This window comes from Parasteatoda tepidariorum, chromosome 4 (assembly GCF_043381705.1).
Source record: "Parasteatoda tepidariorum isolate YZ-2023 chromosome 4, CAS_Ptep_4.0, whole genome shotgun sequence".
Lineage (NCBI taxonomy): Eukaryota > Metazoa > Arthropoda > Arachnida > Araneae > Theridiidae > Parasteatoda > Parasteatoda tepidariorum.
The window spans coordinates 28,910,654-28,928,032 of record NC_092207.1 but is presented as its reverse complement, the minus strand read 5'-3'; the positions used below and the strand labels follow the sequence as shown (position 1 = coordinate 28,928,032).

Below are 17,379 nucleotides of genomic sequence, written 5' to 3'. Positions count from 1 at the left end.
AGAAGAAATGCATTTTACCTTAATACACACATCTGTAACAGTATCCGAAATCGGAAGTCATCAGTTGCAAGTTTGTTGATAATAGAAATTAAAAATTATTGAGGAATTTTTCTTCAAATGTTTGGCGTGTTCTGTTCCTGAAAGATTTACTACTGTTATCTATAACGTTTTAAAGTTCTTCGGCCTTTTCCTTAGGGAAATTTTGTTTCTTATTTGCTGCTAAAAAATGGCGTCTTATTCTGTCAATGACTTTGATGGAACTAAATGAAAACGTGATAAATTAATGTCTGATATTTACAGGCTCCCGCTAGACGGCGTACTCGAGCGTTGCGATCGCGAATATAACATATATATGTGTGCAAATAGTAGGAATTGGGAGAGAAAAAAGGGGCGTGGTATCAGATAACTACAAAAGTATAAATTTGGTGACGTGGACCACACGTGCTACCACGTACTGTTCTTTATGGAATTTATCTGAGACAGCGAATTTAAAATAATTAAATATTTGACCGTGTGCAATAAACTTTTATTTTCGTTCAAATAGAGCTATAAGTTAGAAATTATCACTGATGCTATTTTTGAAATACGTGGAAAACTGAATCGCTTATAGTAAAATTTAAAACAATGACTAACGCTTAACCAATCAGAAAATTCCATTTCGTTTTTCGATCAACCCTATTTAATTAATGAGTTATTATTTGAAAAAACTGTATTAACACCAAGTGTCATCAACTACAAGTCCAAAAAAATGTATTTGAAATTGAATAAAAAGTATTTTATTAACGATTGAAAATTTGAACAAGATAGAGGGTGAACTAATAGAAGGAATTGGAAAGAAAGAAAAAAGAATTCTTGTGTTTATTCGAAGCGGAAGTTTCTATAAGCTCAAGTGACACAAAGTAAGTGAAAAACAAGGAAACAAGGAAATAAATTTCTAATGAATGCTAATTCTAATCATCAAATGAATTAAATCTTACCCAAACCAAATTACAAGACCTCACATTTACTAAAAGTATTCATCTATCAAAATTAGCACAAAAATACTTCAAAACGAATAAAAAATGAAAGAATGTCGATGAATTACTGGATTGTCAGTAAAAGTATTAGATAATTATCTATAAGTTATAACAAATCTAAGTCTGAGAGATTTGAAAACAAGGTAAAATGGCTTTGTCCAACACGCTAAGGTAAATAGTTATGATAAGAATAGTACCATAAATAACGTAGATGCTCTTAGGTTTGTGCCCAGGGGCAGAAACCACTCAACATGTGTTACTAAATTATTAAGGTACTAATTGCTGGAAGTTGAACAGGCTCTAAATAACAGAAAAATGAGGGTATTTTTATTGAAATTGTCTTTTTTCTTGTCCGACTTCTGCTTTGGCGTGATGCAATATTTTTGTTTAAGTCCAAAATGATTCAGTGAACATGTATTTATGTTTCTTTTGTCCAAAAAGTAATAGCCAAAATCTTATTTTTCGACGCGTCTATTTTTTTTATTGCTGGTACTAAGGAGAAAAAAAATATTTCTTTTGGCGTTTACTTGAAGTGGAAGTTTTAACAACCTCAGGTGAAACAGAGTAAGTGAAAAACAATAAAAAACTTGAGATTCGCAAAGATAAACAAACTTTTATGTTGTTATTCCATTGCTTACGCAGACTATGCGTCTCCGAAGATAATTTTTTCCCTTGAAACTTGTTTTTCTTTTCCTCCTCTTAAACACTTTGTTAAGCAGTTTCTGAAAAGCCTTTCGAAGTAGTCCGTTTCATACTTTTTCAAGAATCCGAGCAACTTTGCGGAATAGTAATTAAGAAAAAGATTTAAAATTCTTCCGTCGTTGGCGCCAATAAATTTCTAATTACATTTTTTATTTGCGTTTGAGAAAGAAAAACTGTCTGTATATTTATTGTTTTTCCGCTGCCATGTGACGGTTACAACTTATGTAAAGAACGTTTAAAAAATATTGCCTGATTTATCGCCAAGCAAAAGATATGTGCCAACCACTGTAATATTTTTTCGATTGTCAAATGTCTGAAACTATAAATTAAGACATTAAGAAAATATGTACTAATGAGCTTTCCCCGGAATATTAATTGTAAAGAATGTTGTTTTCTACCATGAAACATTGCATTAATACAAAATAAATCAAATTTAAACTTCTCATTAGTCATTATAAGAATTTATTGTTATAATCTTATGAGTGATTGCAGAAACATATTAGTGATTACCATAACCCGATTATTAAGATATATTTTGTTGGATGAATATTTAAGAATCACTTATTAGATGGAAAAGGAGATAAAAGACATAATACATATTACTTCCTTAATTTTCATGAAGAAGAATTATCTGAAAACAATTTCTTTAATTATTAAATAACTGATTAACATTTTTTTTAATATTTTTTTATTTCATTTTATTCCGAAACATGTGTTGTATTTAAACCTAGTTACTAAATTTGGAATTTCAAAGTCGTAAGTATTTTTAAAACTTCAGCGTGTAAAAACTTGTAAATACAATTTTAAGATTTAAAATTTGAATTCATAAAGTTGAAGAGAATATATGTTCCATTAAATAAAATACAATAAAAAAATGGTGATAAGTCACTTCATAAATAATAACAGTTTATAAATAGGAAATAAAGGAGGTCAGTTTATAAACGTTCATATAATTCTCCATGGAGGAAGTAAAATCCTTTTTTCTGTAAGTCTTAATGTTCACTAACTTAAAAATAAAAACAATGATTTTTTCAGCATGATAGATTTTTTAAATATTTTATTTTTATTCTCCTTAAATTTGATGTATATTTAATACCAAAATTATTATATTTCAATTTTATACATATTACACATAAATCACTTCATGAAAGAAGAAATATTAGGTTCTTAATTTTTGGAAAAAACGAAAATATATGTATATTTACCGTATGATTGATTTTTTTACCTTAATCAGCTATTAGCAGCAGTTTGAGTATCTTCCGCTTTAGTAAACCGAAAAATATACCAACAAGCGCTTATTTACGTTACACAACTACGATTTAGATCGGAAGGTATATAGGGGTAGATAGTAATCACGTGGCCTCCGCACCATGCTCCCCAACCACCCAACTAATTGGAATGAACTTTTTGTATCAGATATTACGAATTAGTTTTACATTATATTCAGAACCACTAAAACACTATTGACAAATATCCAGCAGCATGAGTAATTGAACTTCGTATTTCGGCCTCTGAAAATCATTTATTTTGCTTACATATCTTTATTTTTGTTTTTAAATGTTAATAAATGTTTTTGTTGCTGTTATTATGGACTTTTCACTCGTATTTATTTCTATACCAGCAGGGTTCGTCACAATTATGAAACTGTTTCTGGATTAAAACATTATTTAAAAAATGTTTTTTTTTCAAATAATTTTTATTCATTTATTTATCTTATTTGTAAATAATAAAAAGTTCTAGATGAATGCTAGTCAATTAAAATATTTACGCATTAGAAAAACATATTATCCTATTAAATAAAAATTTTGTAATGCATTCAACGATATTTTTTAAATATTTCTTAAAAAATATTTTTGTTATTAAACAATTTTTGTGTTAAAACATTTTTAAACAATTTTTTTTAATACTTCCTACTTATTTCTTTTTTCTTGTAAGAGCATTAAGTTCCAGATGAATCTTGTTCAAAGGAAATAGTTACGCAAATGCAGATAAATGTTATATTAAATAAAAACTTCATAAAAAGATTCGAAGCCTGGTAAAAAGTATTTATTTTGCTGTTGAATGAACTCCGGGGTATTTTGTTTAAAGAAAGGAAATAAGTAAATCCCAAATAGAAAGTCTTTGATGCGATTAGATCCCAGAAAATCTAATACTGAGATTTTCAGAGTTACAAGATTTGACCTTTTATCAAGCTGATTTTTGCGAATGTTCATTCAGAATCATTTTATTCAGACAAGATATTTAAAAAAATAGGCAACAATTGTATAAGTCTATTTTACAAAATCAAACATCAATCTAAATTTTTATATAAATTTCCATTTTACCAAAAATAGTAAGTGCGCATTAAATAACATAAATTTTAAAAACGTTTTTCTTTTAGAATCGATTTCTATAATTAAAAAAAAAATTTCTAGCCATTTTGTTCCATTAGTTTTTGAAATATTTATCTTTTTGTTATTTTTAGTTTATTATAATAAATTACTAATTGCTACACCACAAAAAAAAATTTTTTTCAAAATTCTCGTTATAAAAATGCTTACAACCATACAATTATAAATTCAGAAACTAGATATATATTTCCATAAATGATCTATTCCAATAGAATATATTTCCATAAATGATCCGAAATATAACTTAATCGAAATCTTAATTAGTTACTGAATAAACAAGGAAATTCCGAACGTATAATACCTCGCCATATATCAACATGGAGGGAAATACTTTTACTTCATGTGTACAATACTCTCTGAAGGTGACCCTTAAATTGTTTTTCTCTTATATTTGGTCATTTTGCACGTGGAAACATTTTAGAAGATTTAACGAAAACAACATTACAGTTGATTGATAAATTTTATCGGCATTCAGTCTCCGTACTTATAGTATGAAGCCGTACTGAGCTAAATAGTACCATTCTTTTATGGAGCCTACGTCTAACAAATGTCTAACCAGATCTCTAACAGATTCTTTTGAAATTTATTTTTCTTTATTTTAGCATACATCTCTTTCAACTGTTTTTATTTCGTTTAAATTTTATGATTCCTTTATTAAGTCCGAACTTCTAGCCAATTCCTTCGAATTTCCTTGATTTTCGAGAGACTCCTTTTAAATGGTATTCTTTTAAGTAATCAATTTACATAGCCTAAAACTCTTCTTAATTCCATTGAAATTAATTTTTTGTTTAATTTTAGTACTGATCCCTTTAATTAGTTAATTTTTTAGTAAGTCTAAATTATACAATCCTCTAATGTGAAAGCCGTGGTTGCCCAGGAGACAGAGCGCTCGGATCCCTCTGAACCGGGTTCGAATCCCAGCGATGGCTGGTCGATACGAACTTCGCATACGGTTCATACAGACCACGATTCTGACTTAAAACATTCGCAGTGGTTGACGGATCATGGGTTAGAGTCCCCTTGACGTCAGGTTAACCATGGGAAGTTTTCGCGGTTTTCCACACCATATAGCACAAATGCGGGTTAGTTACATTAAAAAGTACACCACGAAGGCGAATTTCGCCCAAAATTTAAACCAGAAGTTCCCTTGTCTTCTGGATTGCGTTCAAAATTACAAGGCTACGGAGTTGAATATTAGTAGCCGTAAACACAAAATTTGTGTCGGCTGTTCAGACGACGGTTATAAAATAAAATTAAATTCTCTTATGTGAGCCGCGTTGATTCAGGGGATAGAGCGATCGTCTCCCATTTATGTGACCTAGGTTCGAATCCCAGCGACAGCTGCTTGATTCGAATTCCGCTCCCGGCTCGCACAGTGCAGACGTAACATATCCTCAATGGTAAACTGATCATGGATTGGAATGCCTTTGCCGTTGGGCTAACCGTGGGAGGTTTTCCTCACCATGCAACTCAAATGCGGGTATGACCCATCAAAAAAGTCCTCCACGAAAGCTCTTTTATCTTAAAGTTTGATTCAGGAGTTCCCTTGTCTCCTGGAATGGGTTCAAAATTACGAGTTGAACGTTATAGTCGTACAGTCAGTATTGGGTCAGTTGCTTAACGCTGTCTCTAAAATAAAATGTATCCTTTTATGTATTTCAAATTTATAGTTAATACCATTGAAACTAAATTTCCGTAATTTATTAAGAAGCCACTTGAATAGTATAATTTTTTCATGTAGTCAATTTGCGCAGCCATAATTTTTAGCTGGTCTACTTAAATTTAATTTTCTAAATTTTAGTACGCATCCCTTTCAATAGTCCAATTGCTTTTATTTTGCACAAATTTTACGGTCCCTTTATATTATCAAAAATTTTGACTAATTTTGTCCAAACTCAATTTCCTTTATTTTTAGTAAAAGACCCTTTAAATAGAGTAATTTCTTTATAAGTTCTTTTACTTTACCCAAATTTGAATTCCTAAATTCTAGTATGATACCTTGACAAAATACAAGTTGTTTAATTCAGTGAAATCATTTAAAATTAATTTTTCATACTTACGGTCTAATTAAAGCTGAACTAAAAGTAATTAATCATTAGATTCATCTGTATCAAAGTTCCTTAGAGGCATCAAAAATAATCTTCTTCAATTTTCAGAAGTATGTAGGTAACCGTTTTTATTTTTGAAACCAAATTTATTCATAATTATGGAAATAAGGGGCATTCATAAAGAACTCACTAATGATGATCTAATTACTTAAAATCGATTAAGCATCGTAACTATCAGCCAGACTATTAGCAATAAATTAATTTAGCAAATGTGTGTTGCAATTGCTGGTTAATGTTTTAAAAAAATTCTCTTAACATCTCTATACTGTATATTTCAAGCTTCAAAGTTCATTATGCGGCTAATTAAGTGAAATTTATAACGTAAGTAAATTCATAAAGTTGGCATACTTTTGCTCGAATAATAATAATTAAACCACTCTGAGAAATTTTATTTAAAGATTTTATCTTAACTATTTGCCTATAGACTATGGTTTTCGATCCACTTAAATGTACAAGGCGCATGAAAAAAGAAAGCAAAACGAACCGCCCTGAATAACATTTGATCTAATGATCGGATCTTTACATTATTGGACTCAATCTTACTAGTTCGAGGACTTAAATAATTCCAAATATGCTGATTAATTAATAGTTAAGTAACGAAATCAGATACAAAAACGTACTTTCTCTGAATAAACATGCCTTTTTTTCGTCGGATTCGGATTTATGACCCCCAAAATATAGGGGGTAGCCGCAATCTAGGATATATCGTTTCACGAGCTATAATCAAGAATCATTTTTAACCCTAGAACATAGCTTTATGCTTAGAAGGACCAAAGGAGCCGGTCCAACTTATCACTTATTGTTTTTGTGCAGATAACTTAGATATCCAAAATTCTAATATTTGACCATAATTGATATAATAAAAAGTATATTAGAGACTCGATCATCGAAGTTCTATAGCATTTTACTCATTCATTCGATTTGATTAACGACAATGTTTCATTAAACAAAACACTAACCTTTCAAATATTCATTAGTTTCTTTTTCTCTGCAAAGAATATTTGGAATACTCTTGTTCCTTTTTTTAATGAAACTGGGGTACCCTATAACTACTAAAGGGTTACCTTATATCCATTCCCGTCTGTAGTTCGAAGGCACCTACCAAAATACCTTAGGCCTCTCTCATTATTTTAGGTATAAAATTTTATACATAAATTCGTATACAGCTAGCACATGAATTTCTATGAATGCGTTCCTTAATCCAATTTAAATTGTCATTTAAATTAGATCAAACTATGAAAAGTCAGAAATACTCAAAAATTTAAGTAAGTTCTTTTTTGAATTACTGAGCAATAAAAAAAGTGAGAGGCCAAAATGGCGATAGCCGTCTTTTTACTGTTAATAACGTTTTGTCATAGCAACGTGCTGTATTTTAAAAATTATTAAATGACAATCGCAGTTATATAACGACAGCACAAATCCAAATATTTTTCCTCCTCATTTACAATTAAAAGTATAAAAGCCTTTATCTGTAATAAAAACAAATAAAAACAAAATAAAAACAAAAAATTGCGTAAAAAAGAACTGGGAAAAAAATAAGAAAATTTAAATTAAATGTCTTTTATCCAGTCTACGTTTTTAGGGTTAAGTAAGTTCTATTTCGTGTTGTAACTAGATAAATCAGGAGTTAACAAGGTGGTCTTGTCAAGAAATACTCCTCAACAGAATTTTAACAAAGAACATTAAAAGGGTATTTTAGAGACATTTTAGAAGATGTATTAATGCAAAAGAGCTACAAATCACCCCAACGCAAATTGGCTTTTCTGAGAAAGATTCTCACAATTGTTTTTTTGGCAAATGATGTATCACTACATAAGTCAAAACTGTTGTAAAGTTTGTGAACAAGCACTACATGATAGTGATAGCAAGATGGCATACCCATCCTTCAGAACAATGAGATGAAATAATGCAAAACTAGTCGATATTTCTCGCCAAGTTACCTTGAAATGGCGACGGCAGAAACGGAAACGTGAAATATTCAAGTAAAGTACAAAACAACCTTTGTGTCCACTCAGACGGTTTTTCAAATGAATCAAACTGATAAATGTGCGTTTAATACACTTTACATTTACGTAAGCTACATTTTTGATTTAATAAAAAAAATTCGTTCCTTTTTCTACACTCCCAAACCAAAAAAAAAGAAGTATTATAAGGTGTTTTTCGAATATTTTTCTTATAGGAAAGTAAAAAGCCACAATTTAAGTGTCTTACTCTCAAGGGTCAAAGCTACAATTTGTTTAAACTATATACACGTCATCTGGCATGTATATATCTTTTAAAATGGACAAATAGTTAAAATGTTTTAACAGTTAGGGAACTTTTTAAAAATCTTTAATTTGGCGAGTTTTTCCCACCTAGAGGAAAATTATTAAAATCAATGAATAATTCTCTAATTTTGAACCGAAATGATGGAACGGTTAAGAAATTTTTTTTAAATATTAACAAATTAGATCAGAAATATTTTTCATTTTTCAAAAATGTGGCTTTTATTCATATTGGCGCTTTGCGCTATTTTCATAGTATTTCGATATTTTTATGTTTAATACAGAGGATCTTGGCTAAAGAGAGGCAGAAACTGTCCTGAATTAAAAATTCACAGCAGTTATATAAATAGCATATTACTCGCTAAAAAGCGTTACTTCGTGCAAACACTAAGCCCTCGAAAAAACAGCTTCATAATCAATATTTTACGATTTTCACATATTTTATGTAGGTTGTGAAAAAATCTCTGTTACAGGGGCAAAATTATGAGATTTTGCTACGAGTCAGTGACCATTTACAGCATTTTTAAAAGTGATCACTGTTTGAAACACGTTACCACAGTTTAAAAAATTGGAGATTTTAAATGATTACATAAACCTTGGACGTTATTAACGTAAAACATTTCGTTTAAAGCTTTTTTTTAAGATTACAACGTTTATTTCTAAAATAAAGAAAGGTTTTAGGAAACAACTTCGAAATAAAGTAATTTATCAGAATGTTATAAAATATTCATATTAATTTCTTCTTTTTTTTAAAAAAAAATAGTGATAAAATGCATGCAGGTTTCATTTTGGATGGAACCTTTAACTTGACAATAGTTTAATCGCCATTTGTTACTTTTACTTACGCCGTTAAGTTTGTATATGGTCTATCCTGTATACGGTATAGAGATATATTGCATATGGTTTAAGACAGTGATTCCCAAAGTGGTCTATATCGACAACCAGGGGTTGACAACAACCTGCAAGGGGTTCATGTCAAGTGGGGGGAAAAATTGGGAGTCCATGAAATGAAAATGGGGGTCAACGACAGTGGATCTCATCAATTCGTGACTTTTAATTTTGGCATTTCATGAATGGAGAAAACAACATACATTGATAATATCTATTTACTTACATTATACTGCCTTATAATATAAAGACTTATATCTATCCATATTCTACATAATTTATAAAAGTAGCTATGAAGTAAAAATTTTATTAAAATTTAAGTTAACAGGATTATTTTTTGATATACGAAACTGAATTATTATAAACTAGCAGTTGCCTGCAGCTCCGCCCGCATACGTTTTTATTTTCTCTGCGTGTAAGGTTTTATTTTGTAACAAAAAAGTATTTTTCCGCAGTAAATTGTAGCCCAGCAAGTGAGTCAACTCTTTAGCTAGCTAGACCTCCAATTTCATTTGCGCTCAAGATCACGAAGATTTGTTGCTCAGTTTTTACGTGAAACCGTAATAAACAGGCCAACAATACACTACCGCGGTTTTGTACACAAACTTATTTCTGCAATTATAATATTAGTAACGAAGTACGGGTTTTATGGTACACTATTTTATTAAATTTGAATATTAATTAAATTAAATTAGTAAAAGTTTAATTAATAAATATATAAAATTAACATGTGTTTTTTCTTTAGTTTTTCTCACTACACTTCACCACCGTTAGAAATTTAAATCTTTCACAGTGAATAGTACGATATCAGCTGTCAAAAATGCATTGAAGTTGACGAATTTACAAAAAATTAATATGAAGTAAGCAGGGAATCTACCCAAAAGCGAAAAACATGGCAAAAAAGTTCGGGAACCACTGGTTTAAAGACACAGAAACTGGATGCAGTTACGCTCCGCCAAATTCATAGAAAATCGAACAATGTGCATTGGAAGTGGCAAAAACAAATCGTATAAAAATCATGTCATACGTAAAAACAAAAATATGAATAGGAACAAAGAAACTATATAACAAAAGGAAATTTAACCTAATCTATTTATTATTACGAGACAATATTCACTTTATATGCTTTGCATGAAAAATGATATTGAATTTCAATATTCCTTTTATTCCATATCAACTTGCTTGCATAATTTAAATTTCAAGTTTCACCCTAACAAAGGTTTCAATAATCAATATTGATACATGAAAACTAAACTTGCTAACTATACAATTAATTCTGTGAATTTCATAGTAAATGATTCGAATTTCAAAATGTCTCCAAATTTATTCTAATTAAATTTTTGAACTGACGGAACAGGGGAGGGCAGGGATATTTTGTTAAACATTGTATTGTAAAACAAGTTTGATGTTTTAAATATTAATGTTTTGATAAATATTGTACTCATGATAACTTGTTCGAATGTTTCATGAAAATAAGCGTTTAGTATAACTATTACTGAATCAATGAGCAACTCCTCGTGCATAGTTAAATCTCTATAAATAAACATTATTTTCTCCCATTAAATTCAATAATTAGTTGAATTGAATAATTTAATTGGTATTGCATTCTCAATTGATTTTGGGCATTGGATATCAAAAATCATGCTCACTCTTTTCACACTGATTTTATTAAAAAAAAATTAAAAAATTAAAAAAAGCACCAAGAAAAAAGTATTGTAGAGTAAGGAAATTTCGGCCAATGCGTTTGTCTGAGTAACATATTTAATTGATCTAAGTTTCAAGATCACAAGTTAATACAATAAGAGTAAAACTATTTCAAATGGGAAATGCTGGTACATTATTAACCAGCGTAACCACCCGAATTTCGAATGCAAGCATGCGAACGGGCATGCATTGTGTCATCCAGATGCCGTATGTCATATTGTGAGATGGAGTTCCATGCTTGTTACACTTGGTCAGTGTATAGTTAATGCTGATTGTGGATAACGCCGAAGTTGTCGATGCACGTACGTGCATGATTCATGAAAGATCTGGAGATCTAACTGGCCAAGGAAACAAGTCCACCTTCTGAAGAGCATGTTGGGTAACAAAAGCAGTATGAGGGCGAGCGTTATCCTGTTTGAAAATACTCCCCTTACCCCTCACGATTCTTTAATATACAAGAAGAATATTCAAAATTCATTCAGTTTTTCAGAATAAAGTGAAAACGAAAACAAAGAAATAAAAAGAACCGAATCACAAAAAATAAACAAAAATTGTATAGTATAAGATTCTAGCATTCAACTGAACATTTCATTAAATGAAAAATATTTTTTAATTTTATACTTGACTGTTTAAGAATTAGTTTTAGTTCAGAATTGAGAAAAAAACTTTCTACTCCAGGTTATGACTTTCTATATTATTTTATTTTAATTCCTGAAACAAATTAAAAAATATTCTGAATTTGCATTTGGAGTTATGAAAAAATATGAAAGGTTTTAAATCACTTTTCAGCACTTAATTTTATTGCGAATATGCTTTCTATGTCTTATTGCTGTTATTAAAGCATCATTAACTTCGAAGTTCTTTTATATATTTTCTAACATTCCTCAGAACAATGTATACTAGATATTTTTTGTTGAAACTTCCTTAAAACTTATATTCTTAATATCACTATTCGAAAATGTATTCTTATTGCAAATTATTAAAATTCTATTTTAACAGAGACCTATTTAATAACTTTGATCCATTCTAGAACCTGTTGGAAAAGTCGCTGATATTTTTTTTTTGATTTTAAACTTAAACGCTGCTACATTAAATTTCTCTATCATATTGCAAAAATATTGTACGATTTGAATTTTTGTACGACTTCTGCAATATACGTCTGAAAATCTAATTATTTATCTTTGTTAGTCGAAACTTTCGAATCCTAAAATACAGTCACTAGCACTTTGCATTTTCTTCAAATTCATTTCAGAACATGTTCAACTTTGTTTGTATTTGATTAAATTTGATTAAATTATTTAACTATAGTCTTGTAACAATGACAAAATTTGACTTAAACTGATTAAGCTAATTAGAAACAACTGGGAAGCATAATTAAATTGAAAAATTATATGAATTCTGTAGTCTATATAGTCTAAAATTTTATGTAAATTTATAGATTGGTCATACAATACCTTTGAAACTTATGACTTTCTGGCAGGGAATACCAAAGAAATCTGGTTAGCTATGTGGTAACATATAATAACATTATCTTGAACCATAACATCACCTAAATTTGCGGAAACTTTAATAAGGTGTCACGGTACTATTATTACTGTTAACCGGTTAAACTTGGTACCGAATTTCTGATCAAATTGAATTATAGTATCATGTATTCAAATTTTTAAAAAAAAAATACTTTTCACAAAACTATCAACTGACTAGTTATAGTTGTAGTTAATTTACGTCGCACTAGAGCTGCACAATGGGCTATTGGCGACGGTCTGGGAAACATCCCTAAGGATGATCCGTAGGCAAGCCATCACAATTTTGATCCTCTGCAGAGGGAATAGCACCCCTGCTTCGGTAACCCAACGACCTGCACGTGAAGTCGAGCACTTTACGGTAGAACAGTTTAACGAGGACCAATACCGCACATCCTCGGTCCCTGCGCAGACGGATCCAAGTGGTCACCCACCCGCACACTGACCGCAGCCAGTGATGCTTGACTTCGGTGATCTGCTGGGAACCGTGTCTTAACGATCAGTCCACTGCGGGACTCAACTGACTAAATTATAACTGTTTAAAGATTAAATTTAGTACCATATTTCTACTCGAGTTGAACCTTGAAATCATACATTCAAATTCTCAAAAGATTGCTTTTCATGAGACTTTTTGCTGATTAAGCGATTATTACCATACACCGGTTAAATTTGATACCATTGCTCTATTCACATTTAGTAAGAGAATTCATGTGCTTGAAAATGTTAAATCTTCATTTGCTTCAAAAATTACGAAGGGGGGAAAAGTCAGCGCGTTTTGAGAGCTTGAAAATCAGCATTCATTCTCAAAACTCACCAACCCTGAATGTAAAAAGCGAAACAACTTTGAAAAAGAAAATATAAAGTTGCCAATGAAGAAATGGAAAGCGAAATAAAGTGAAGAAGCAAAAATGGAAAAACCCGCTGTAACAGTGTGAAGTAAGTCAGAATGGAATGCATTTCTAAGCGCTATAGAGGGTTGATAAGGAAATCCTGCCATGAACTAGGGAATTGACATTCATGAATGAAACAAAATTACAGAGCGTCAAAATGAGTTGCTATGACAATAGTGGAAACAATTTTAGTCTAATCGAAATCATTGGAATCTATAAATGCAAATTATCCCTGACTTGAATCTATCTGTTTTAGTTCTGTTTGTACCTATATTTCATTTTCCATTTTATCGTTGGTAACTTGGCTTTATCTTTTTCAAACCTGCTTGAAAAATATAAGTTGAAACTAATAAGTTGAAAGGATTTGAAAAAATGGAATTTGAGAATGTGCGCCTATTTTCGATCACTCGAAACGTTTCGACTGTTTCCACTTTACATCGTTTTTGAAACGAATGAAGTTTTTACATTATCGAGTTTATTTTTCTGCTTCAGTTTCTTAAAATTATTTATTTCGCGTGTTAAACAAAATTGCTTTTCGTGATACTATTAACTTACTGATCCATTATTATTATAAACTGGTTAAAATTAGTAACGTATTAAGGATGCATTAAATTTGAACTATTTTCTGATTGTCAAATTTGTGATTGAACTATTTTCTGATTGTTTTCATTCAGTTTCAGAATTCAGTTTAATTCAAGAATTTATAAGTTCTAAATTACGTTAAATGGCAAATTCTTTTATTAGAGTAATTTAGTCCTTCCAGTTCGCAAAAAAAAATGCAAACCAGAAAAAAATTTAGTTTTAACTTACTTGACAAGAAATTTAACTTAATAATACATCTAATCTACCGTATTATTAAAAGAAAGCGTTAACTCCTTTTTCGATTAACACCACTTTTTTTTTTTTTTTTTTAGTTTCAAAACACTTTATTGACTCTTAGTTCTATATTTTAAAAACAAATTTATCTAACAACAAGGATTAAAATTACTAAATAAATTAATTCTCTTTATCCAAAAATTTAACAACTATAATTTGAAAGATGACGTAAGCTATTTCTAATCTAAGATAATCGTTCATTCTTAACTTTGACATTACCCTTGGGCTTTGCTAAGCCTAACATGTCGGTAAAAAGAGACTCTGATAGCAAAATGGTGGCAAACCTATTTAGTGGATGCTTCTGAGACAAGTTAATAGCATCTCTTTACCGCCAAATTATGAAAAGATAAATATCGTTTTAAATAATTTAAAAATAGAAAGGGTGATTTATTGAAAAATCAACCAATATAAGATTTTTAGTTGGAACATTCTGAGTCAGACAAATTTAAACTGATTTTAACTCGACAATCGAATTCATTTTTGAAAATTTCTATAATTTTTTTTCTTTTTAGCCACAAATTTTTTTTTTTTTCGTTTTAAGATGTAGATGATATTTTCAAATGTATTTTTAATATGTTTAGTTAATTAATTACTTTATTTATTTACAGGTGAATGATTTAACTGGGGTAAAGAAGTAATTTACTGGTTAAAAATACCTTCATAACTTCTTAGTAAGTAACTATACATGTGATTTTCTTTCCAATGAGAAACTGTTTTTGACTGCTTTATTATGTTATGAGAAAATGCATTGCAGTGATTTCAGTAAAAACATTCAAAAAATTTTCAAAGAGGTGAATGTGCTTTTCTCAAAACAAAACGCTTTCTTGTCATTAATCCATATTTATTTGTTTGAGAAAAAGCGTTTTTCATTTAAATAAATCGCATTAAAAAATAGAAGCTCATTTTTATGAGGCATACAATGTTATTCAAATTTATTCAGTGCAATATTTCCTTTACTTAAGTCTGTCACATAATTTATCAGAACCATAACATATTTCATAAATCCAAGAAACTTACCTGGCGGGCTTTGAAACGAGATGTCATCAGCTACGCCAAGTTGGCACAGTTTTCATAAAATATGAAGTTAAGAGGTACTTGCATAGAATATTCCTTGTTCTACGACTTCAATAAAAAGCAAACTAAAAAAAAAAATAAGAAAAATGTTTTTAAAAAAGTATAAGGACATCATTTTATCGATAAAGTTTACCCCCTATGGAGAAGGTTGCTAAAAAATGACCTTATCATTGTTTTTATTGCGTGTTTAAATACCCATTTTGTTTTTTGTCTTTTTTAAGTTGCTTAGAATACTAGTCCAAAGAGGATGTTAAGATGTTTTTGAAAGGTTGTAAACATATCGTAAATACTTAATTGAGATAGCTTAATAGCCATTAAATAGTCTCACTTAACCTACATTTTACATGGTGGCATATTTTCAGAAGGGTATTTTTTTTTTCTTTCTTGGCAATTTTTAAATAACATACAAGGTTAAATTAAAATGAATTTTATGATAATAAAGTAGTTTCTTTATTATCTCATTCTATGCATGTAATTAATGTATGTTTTTATACATTATTCTGGAAAATATTCGTTAAAAAATTAGACGATTAAAATATTTTAAACCAAGAAAGAGATGAAACAATTGTCTCGCATTGGAAAAAGCAATTGAGAATCTTAGTTGCGAATTGTTCCCAGCTACAGAAATGTTGATCTACAGAAACAAGTTTTTTTCATAGCATCACTTTAGCATACTGATTTCATATTTATGAGAAATACTGAAGTTTATATTAACAGTCCAATCTGTCAGCTTTCAAAATTCTTAACTTTATTAAATGTGCAAAAACTTCAGACCTCTGACATTTTATAAATAACATCCATTCTGGAAGTATTAAATAGAAAAAAGTTCAGAAAAGGTGATAACCAAACGACACTTTTCAAAAGAAAAAAATAAACAAAAAAACGTGACAAGAATTTTATTGATTTCATATAGACTTAAAAATATATGGTATAAAAAAAACTACACCCATTTTAGTGTATTATTTCACATATAAGCACGATTTTCAAACTTTAGAAAGGAACGTGGCTTTCAAGAATCTTTATTATTTTCAGAAGTCATATGTTGTACTCTAACTAGAAACACTTGATGAATACGTTGACTTTTGGTAATGGCATTCTAATACTTCGCATAGCATATCTTAGATAAGTTAATTAAATAGTTTTAAGTTTCAAAATTATTTACAAGAACTTACTTTTTCTAATACTTTTTCTTACTTTTCCTACTTTTTCTAAAAAATGAAATTCGTTTTGAAAAGTATCTAATGATACTTCTCTAAGGCGAATTTAATTTTTTGTCCGTTGTAAGGAAGTACTATGTCCGTTGTCAGTACATTGTACTATGAAAATTCCCTCCACAATAGTTTATTCAGAAAGGTAAACAAAAGTTTAAATACATTAAATTCCTTTTTATTTATTAATACACTAATTCGAAAGTGCTAAAATTTTGATTGGTGATAATAGAACGATAACTTCCAGAGATCTATTGAAATTTTGTTTTAATATATTGTACTAAAATGCAGAGCTCAGATTAAAATTAGAGCATTCTAACTAATCGGGAAATGGACGAAATTTGGAACGACGATTAAAACTACAATTGGAAAAAAATATAGTGATGAATTCTGACTTTGGTGATCTGACTTTGATTTAACGACTGAAGTTAGTACTGTCATCTAGCACAAAATTTAAGTTTAAGTTTTAGTAATCTAGCTAGTCTAAAGATGGTCAGAGGTTTGATTGGCGATAACATCACGATAAGTTCTACTTGTTGATGTTGGAAAAAAGTTGGCTTCTATTATACAGCTCATAACTGCAGTTAAAATTTCAATGCTCTGATAGGTCTTAAAATGATCACAATTTTGCCTGAGACTAATTAACTTTTACTCTAATATAGTAATAAAATCTGCTCAAAACTGTCAAACTATTGAAACTTGCATTTTCGTAGGAAAAAAAAAGTTCCTGTAGAGA

At 29.7% G+C, this 17,379-nt stretch overlaps 1 long non-coding RNA gene across 3 annotated transcripts in view; it reads left to right on the top strand.

Moving 5' to 3' along the window:
- Positions 1 to 17,379, top strand: part of LOC110282269 (uncharacterized) — a 226,111-nt gene that overhangs the window by 162,749 nt on the left and 45,983 nt on the right. For all 3 annotated transcript variants that reach the window (XR_011636566.1, XR_011636565.1, XR_011636564.1), the window contains exon 2: positions 14,970 to 15,032. This is a non-coding gene — a long non-coding RNA (uncharacterized lncRNA). The remainder of the gene's footprint in view (positions 1 to 14,969; positions 15,033 to 17,379) is intronic.